The sequence below is a fragment of the Lipotes vexillifer genome, unplaced genomic scaffold (genome assembly GCF_000442215.2).
Source record: "Lipotes vexillifer unplaced genomic scaffold, Lipotes_vexillifer_v1.1 scaffold1222, whole genome shotgun sequence".
Taxonomy (NCBI): Eukaryota; Metazoa; Chordata; class Mammalia; order Artiodactyla; family Lipotidae; genus Lipotes; species Lipotes vexillifer.
In genome coordinates this window covers 322594-330565 of record NW_006794649.1, presented here as the reverse complement: position 1 = coordinate 330565, position 7972 = coordinate 322594, and positions in this window count along the sequence as shown.

Genomic DNA, 7972 nt, shown 5'->3' with positions numbered 1-7972 from the left:
CGGTACGCGGGCCTCTCACCGCTGCGGCCTCTCCCGCTGCGGAGCACAGGCTCCGGACGCGCAGGCTCAGCGGCCATGGCTCACGGGCCCAGCCGCTCCGCGGCACGTGGGATCTTCCCGGACCGGGGCACGAACCCGTGTCCCCTGCATTGGCAGGCGGACTCCCAACCACTGCGCCACCAGGGAAGCCCGAGAGACTGGAATTTTAATGCATATCGATCTTCAGAGTGTGTCCTCCGTGCACTGTACTGGACCCCTCCCCACGTGTCTGTGAATTCACCCCATCTTCGCGGCGGAATTAGAGCGCTTTAGACAATGTGGGGAAAGTGCCTTGATTTACACAAATGTATTCGAGAAGAAAGCCAGTCTCCAGGGTAATGAGAATGGTAAACACTCTAGATTGGGGGCTTATCTATAAATTAACCCACAGCAAGTTATGCTAGACTGTTACCAGCCTCAGTAAGTTACTTGTAGAAAGAAAAGAGCCAGATCTATAATGTGCAGGCATCTCCCATCCCTGGGTGTGTTTGGCTGTGTCTGGGTTCAGTGTGTGCACAGGTGTGTGTGTGTGTGTGTGCCTGTGACTGTTAATTTAGGAAGAGGAAAATACTGCAAAGGTGTTCACTGTGCCTTAGCTCGCAAGTGAATTTTGTTACTTGTTGGCTTCCTTTGCAGAAAATCATGTAAGATTTCCAGCCTGAAGCTCGGGACTTAGAAAATTGCAGTCATCTATGAATCGGAGTTGCTGAATGTAAGAAAATCTCTGAGAACAAAGTCCCTTTGGATCTTTTCTCTCCTTGACTATGATATTCAGAGCTGCTCTGGCTTCTGTCTGATACAAGAAATGCAAATGCACTTGCTGGGTGGGGGAGCCTGAGACGAGATGCTGGACCACTCCCAGCCTGAAGGAAGCTCATTTCTGGGTTTAAGTGTGTTTATGACTTAGGAACTACTGTGAGGACCTGAGTTTGTTGGGAAGCATTTAGAGCCTGGATCAGGTAAGCAGAGCAGTCAGTTTGTTATAGAATTGCTAATAAATGGAAGCATCTACTTTTTAAAAAATGAATTGGAGGAAGTAAAAATCAGTGTATTATGACATGTAGAAGTCACACTTAACAAATGATGAGTTTTGCTCTGAGACTCAGAGTTGCCATTTTAATTCGGCTATTGGCTCTTAGTGGTTCTGTTTGCAAGGTTACCCTCTGTATCCTGTAAGCCCTTCTGCACACTGGTTGTCTTGAATATAATTTTTTGTGGAGCTGTCAGACTTTATTCCTGTGGACCTAAAGCCAGGGTGCATCCAGCATCAACTGTGTCATGTCACCCAGTTCCTGGTGCACTCCTGGGGTACTTGCTTCTGTGGGGCTTGCCTAGACTGGGCTTTGCAGAGTTTCTCCCGCTGCCTTCGAGATAGACTTCCCCATCTCCGTCAGGCAGCATCCGGACAAAAGTACCCCCTGAGCTAACGTTTCACAAGATCAGGCAACCCCACGTGGCATGGACGTGCTGATGAATGCAGGACACACGGGCGTCTTGCAGGAGTACCCCTGCTGCACGCCGCCAAAAGGGTGACGGGGAGAACCTTCTCAGATTTAGTAGCAAATGTAGTGTGAAAGACTCTCTCCTAAGTTGCGTAAGACCGTCTTACGTGGTTTTACTCAATATTTCTTGACCATGTATGACACTCAAGGTGCATCTGGGGGGAGAGAGGGTGTGATATAATACAAGGAGTTGAGCCAGAATGGGCTGGGTTGGGAGTAGCCAGTTGGAAACAGCTCCATAAGCCAAGCATCCACTCGCCAGTTTCTAGGGTCCGGATCATGATATTTCAGCGACATGGTTAGTGATAGGGCTTGAGGCCTGCCAGGCATACAGGTGTTGGGGATGCATGGGAGACGCAGAGCTTGTTATGGAACTTGAGGAGTCACACATCTTCCTGGAGTGGATTAATTAGCGCAAGTCGAGTGAAATGCAGATCTGAAGATAAGAAAGCGGGAGGAAGTAGGGAGGAGGGTGTCCACTGAGCCCCTGTGTGCGCTGAGCACGCATCCAGTTTCACTTAGTTATCATTTCATCCTTTCAGACACGTCTCACGGCCCAGAATGTGGTCTCTTGTGGTCAGTGCCCCATGTGGCCTTGAGAAGAACGTGTGTTCTGCTCTGATCGGGGGGTTGTCTACACATGTCAGTGAGACCCCATTGGCTGGTGGTGGTGTTGAGCGCATCTCTGTCCAGCTGTGTCTGCTGTCGATTCTCTGTCTGCTCTGTCTGTCCGTTACTGATCGAGGTGTTGACGTCTCCAGCCATGAGAGTGGATGCGTCTTTTTCCTCTGCCATTATATCCATTTTGCCTCACATAGTTTGGCAGAGCTCTGTGGTTAGGTGCGTACATGTTGAGAATTGTAACATCTTCTTGGAGAATTATGTGATGACCCTCTTTATGCCTGATGCGTTTCCTTGATTTGAAGTCTGCTCTGCCTGAGATGAACAGGGCTACTCCTGCTTTGCTTAGATTAGTGATAACGTGGCATATTTTCCTCCATCCATTTGCTTTTAATCTACATGTGTCTTTATATTTAAAGTAGGTTTCTGGTGGACAACATATTTTTTTGATTCACTCTGACAATCTCTGTCTTTTAATCGGTGCATTTAGACCATTGGCATTCAAAGTGATTACTGATATAGTTGGATTAATATCTACCGTATTTGTTACCATTTTCTGCCCTTGTTCTTTTTCCTATTTTTGTCTTAAAACTCATTTAAAAACACACCCACTAATTAAATATTATTATCCCCATTTCGTAGACGTGGAAAGTGAGACTCAGAAGCACTTAATATCCTGCCTCAGTTTATGCATTTAGTCACTAGTGACAACGGGATGGAAACTTAGAAACGTCTGGCTAGTAAATCTCTGCTCCCTCGATCCCACAGGACTGCTTCCCATATCTTCATCTCATTTAAAAGTTTTCGACTCCTATTCGAGGCTCTACACCATTTATAATGGGTCAGAGTTTAGTTATTATGGGAGGAGAGGCACCCTGCAGTTGGCATTTGGAAATAGGCGCTTGTGTGGGAGAAAAAGAGACACGGGCTCAGAGACAGGAAGTCAGACACCTCTCGGGTAGGATGGTCCTTTTGCTACGTGCTTTTCTGTGTTTGAGCAGATATGTATAAATTTTACATTCAAGGATGTACATGGTTTAAACATTATAGCACTGTGTGAAGACTCATCCAGCCCTCCGAGATGCTCAGACTGGACGGCTTGGGGTTGTCCACACAGGCAAAATTGCGCGAGGTGAGGTTTCAAAGAAATGGCGTTCCTTTTTTATCGTGGTAAAATGTACAAAACATAAAACTTGCCGTTGAACCATTTTTCAGTGTACAATTCACAGTGTTTTCCAGCCATCACCACAGAAAGAACCGTCATCCCTTCTGACAAAGGTAACCAGGAAGGACAGCAGGAACAGGTGACAGTAGCAAAAAGCCCCCTGACATCCTGCGGACATGTCAACAAGTTGTAAACCACCCAGAGAGGGGTCTCACCCAGTGAGGGAGGGGCTTCCCTTCACCAGAAGCTGTGCACTTCCCCACTGTTGCTTGGGCAGCTGGCAGCATGCCTCGTCGGTTTGAGTTCTTGAGGGAGGTGATAGCTGTCCTTTTTCTATTTAGTCTCTGTCCTTTTCTATGTTTATGTTGACAACTTTTGTACATATGTGGTATAATTTTATTTTCAATATCCCCCAAAATACTTTGGAAAGTAGATGACCAGAAAAGATGACAACCTGTTATCAAGTATATTGGCAGCCGTTGTTTGGACACTTAATAGACTGAGAGATGCCACATAAATATGAGCCCAGCTTTTGCTCCAAAGGAGTGAATTATTTGGAGTTTGTCAAATACATGCTTCTGTCCCAAGCTTCTATTTTTCACTCTCTGTGTCATCCCTTTTCTTGCAAAGCCTCCCCCAGCCTCCTTTGTTTCGATCCTACTCACCTGTGTTTCCAGGTCACTTGTCACCCACCCCCACCCCCCGATTAACAATGTCCCATCCGGCCTGGGGTACCACGTATGGGAGCGTTTGTCCCGCACAGTGTGATCCTTTTCCGTTTTCCCCTCCAGGCAGGGGCCGTGCTTGTTTATCGTGCTCTTTTCCAGCAATTGGTGGACGTGGGTGCTCAGTATGTGATTTTGTGCCAGACAAGCTGGAGCCAGGGCTGAACTGAGGAGTTGGCTTTATCCACATCGCGGGAGGGAAGGGGGCCCACGTGGGCAGAATCCCCATTTTCAATCCACCTCTCTCCCTCCCTTTCTTTGACTCTGTGTCTGTGTCTCCACATCTTTCTCCATCTCTGCCTCTCTTGGTCTCTCTCTCTGTCTTTCTCTCTCTTACACATGCACACCCCCTCTGCCCCTCCTCCTGGTACAGGGAAGGACCACACACCCCCACCCCGTGTGTAACAGGGACAGCGCTGTCTCAGGACACACCTTCCCTCCGTTTTCCTCCCATGCTCCCCTGTCTTCTGCACTCATGCAGTTTATCTCGGTGGGCTTAATGGCACAGGAAATGTTCTCATTATCTTCCTCTGGGTCTGGAATTTTTCCTGAAATAATCTGTGTATTTCTCCATTTCATTCTGGGCTGAAATTTACTTGTCAGAGCCTCAGCCGCTCATCTCCAATTTGAACGGAAACATTTCCTCGTGCCTGTTGCCTCTAGGGTCTCTCGGGAGCCAGAGACCAGGACGAGCCCCTGCCCGCCCCCCATTATACAATCAGGAACACTGTGGAACAGAGAAGATTTGAGTCTCAGAGTCTCTTTCTCCAGTTCTTGGCAACTTTCTTTTTATTAGACGTTGCTAATGTTCCTATTTGGTGCTACTATTAATCGGCATATTTTAATAGTTTATTTTCTTCAGAAGCAGGTGCTCGGAGGACCTCCATCAGGTTGATTTTGATGCAAAACAAATACCACGACTGAGGGCATGTGGCGCCATATTGGAAGGAAAGGTCGTGCCCTTTTCCTAGGGCTCCGGATCCCACACTGGGAGGGCAGCTCCGCTAATCCCAGTGCCTCCCTGCTTGGGGGCGGGGCGGGGGTGATTTGCTCATTCATCGTTGCTTCCTGCATCCTAACAGAACAACGGTGGGGCCGTCACTCGTCTCCCAGCTCAAGGCTCTCACCTCCCGCCCTCCAGGGTAGCTGGTGTGGTTTAAAGCTCTTTCACAAGAGCTGGGTTTTCTGATCTAGGCTTAGTGAATGTTGTCTTGTTATGGCAGAAAATATCACTTTTCCATCAGAATAGGATATCATGGATCCAGACTGTGATCCATGTTGTGTGACAGAGACTAGTGATGTTGTCACGTGTCTGCTTTGTAGGAACTCCTCTCCCGTTTTTCTCAGGAGTAACTGAGACCGTGTGTTAAAGAAATTCTCACACGTCCATCATAAGCTTCAGGGTGGTTGATAATGAAGGCATGGTCTCCCTGGTGCTCTGTGCGTCCCTACAGCAAGGACTGTGTTGTCCGTTCAGTGTCCCAGGCCAAGAATGAGTCCTGGAACAGAGAAGCCACCGGATCAATGTTGAGTTGCATTTTTTAAATTAAGAGAGTCAACCAGTCATTTATATTCATCACCGAATGTTTAAAACAAAAAGCCGCCCCACTGAAGCATCTCCACGTGTGTGTTGATGTCAGCACCGAGGTGACCTTGGCAGTCTGGGGGGAGGGAGCAGAGCCTGGTCAGCCAGGTTCCTAGTTATCCACGAGCAGACAGCCCCAGCCCAGGCACAGGGAGGGTCTCCCAGCCCCCACGGCCTCGCGGGGCTTCGTGGGCAGCTTCCTCGGGCCTCCAGATGGGAGGGAAGCGAAGGCCACTTCAGGCAGGAGGTGGCCTACATCGCTCTGTCCGTCGCTGGTCACAGGGGTTTGGCCCCGGTGGGAGGAGAGATGCTGAGGTGAAACCTCTGCTGGGCGTCTCGCCAGCACTGTGTGCTCAGGGGTAATGGGTGCAGATCCCTGGGGCCTGCGCGCCCGTCTGCCCCTCTCCTAACACTTGGAGCGCCCCCCAGGGGCTCAGCTCAGGGACCCACCTCCAGGGGCACGTCCAACTTCAGGCTATGTGGACGTCTTCAAAGGTCTGCGTCTCTGAGGCGCCTTATTTGTACCAACCGATTTTCCAGAAAAGATTTCAGTGCGAAAAATCTTGCCATATTTTGTACTGGTGAGCTGTAGGATGCCTGTTTTCTTCCCCGTTACTATAAATGCTGGAAGAAGATGGTGCATTTAATTGAATACATGAGATAAAGAGTTTATTACTGGGCGTATTCTGGTTTCCACCCAGAATGATGCTCTGCTCTCCCTTGAGGTGTGTAGTGCAGACCACGGATGTGCTTTTTGCCCATCTTACCGTTAAAGGTGTTTAAAAAGTGACCTTTGTGCACACGTGTATGTGCATGTGTAGTACCGAGAGGTAGATATACATAATGCACCTACATATGTAGAATACACACACAAAGCACACATGCACATATACAGTGTATATATCTGTGTGTGTGTAAATATATATATGTCCTTAAGGAGTGGACTGTCTTTGTAAAAGGCACGATTCGTTGACAATGTCAAGGAGAGCCCTCCTGGCAGCTCCCCACCTTGCTCTGGCCCAGGCATCGATCTGACAGCAGGTGATTCGGCGGAGGAGTTGCCCTGGAACATCCGTGCGGAGAGGGAGAGACAGGTACTGCGTTGCTTAAAGCAAAATTCATCCTTTGCGCACTTTCCCCAACACGTGCCTGGGGATTTGAAATCATTTCAGGGTCTGTAATTAGCACACATCACAGCATGCCTGTGTCTGGAGGAGAAACCCCACTGCAGTGTTGCTGGTGGACAGGGACACGCCTCTGAAGGTCACTGGCGAGCTGATGGAATCCTGGACACGTCTGTCCACAGCCCTCTCTGTGTCTGCTGTCATCCCAGTGGTTTTCACCCTTTCCCTTGGGCACTGGTTTTCCAGGGATTCTCTGCGGCCTGGAGTCCACGTGGCTGCTGGGCTGTGCCTTCCACCTGCCGCTGGGTGGGCTGGGACCCGCTGTAGCTGGGAGCTTAAGGATAAACCTGCATGAAATCTGACACTTCCTTGAATATGTCTTACCCTGTGGTCCTGGGCTACCTTCAGTTCTTTCCCAGAACCTGAAGTATAACTTTTTAAATTTATTTTTGGCTGCGACGGGTCTTAGCTGCGGCACGTGGGATCTTTGTTGAGGCAGGCAGGATCTTTGTGGTGCACGGGCTTCTCTCTAGCTGTGGCGTGTGGGTTTTCTGTTCTCTAGTTGTGGCGCACAGGCTCCAGGACGCGTGGGCTCTGTAGTTTGCGGCACGCGAGCTCAGTAGTTGTGGCACAAGGGCTTAGTTGCCCCGCAGCATGTGGGATCTTAGTTCCCTGACCAGGGATTGAACCCGCGCCCCCTGCATTGCAAGGCGGATTCTTCACCACTGGACCACCAGGGAAGTCTCAATTATAACTTTATAAATAAATTCCAGTGTGTGCTTGAAAGAGATGTGCAGGGTGCCTTTAATCTCACATGGAATTCTGGTTGCATTGGCTTCCTAACTTCCAAAAAATGTTCTTAATGATTGTCAAGATCGAAGGCAAGTGTTATCATTCGGGGCTGCTCGGCCCTCCGTGTATACGTACGTCTTTAGGAAGGAGAGCAACAGAACGGGGCTAATCTTCGTCGCGGCCTCTCTGGCAGAGCACGCCTTTTATTAAATTCTTTTTGAGATTCTACATGAATAAACATGTGCCTGGAGCAGCATAAAAGCTGGTTTCATAATCTATGTGAAGTCTTACTGAATTTTGAATTTTGACAAGTCCTGTGAACAAAGAACACAGCCTTTTCACTCTCCACTTTAAAAAGTAAGCACTTAGGGCTTCCCCGGTGGCGCAGTGGTTGGGAGTCCGCCTGCCGATGCAGGAGA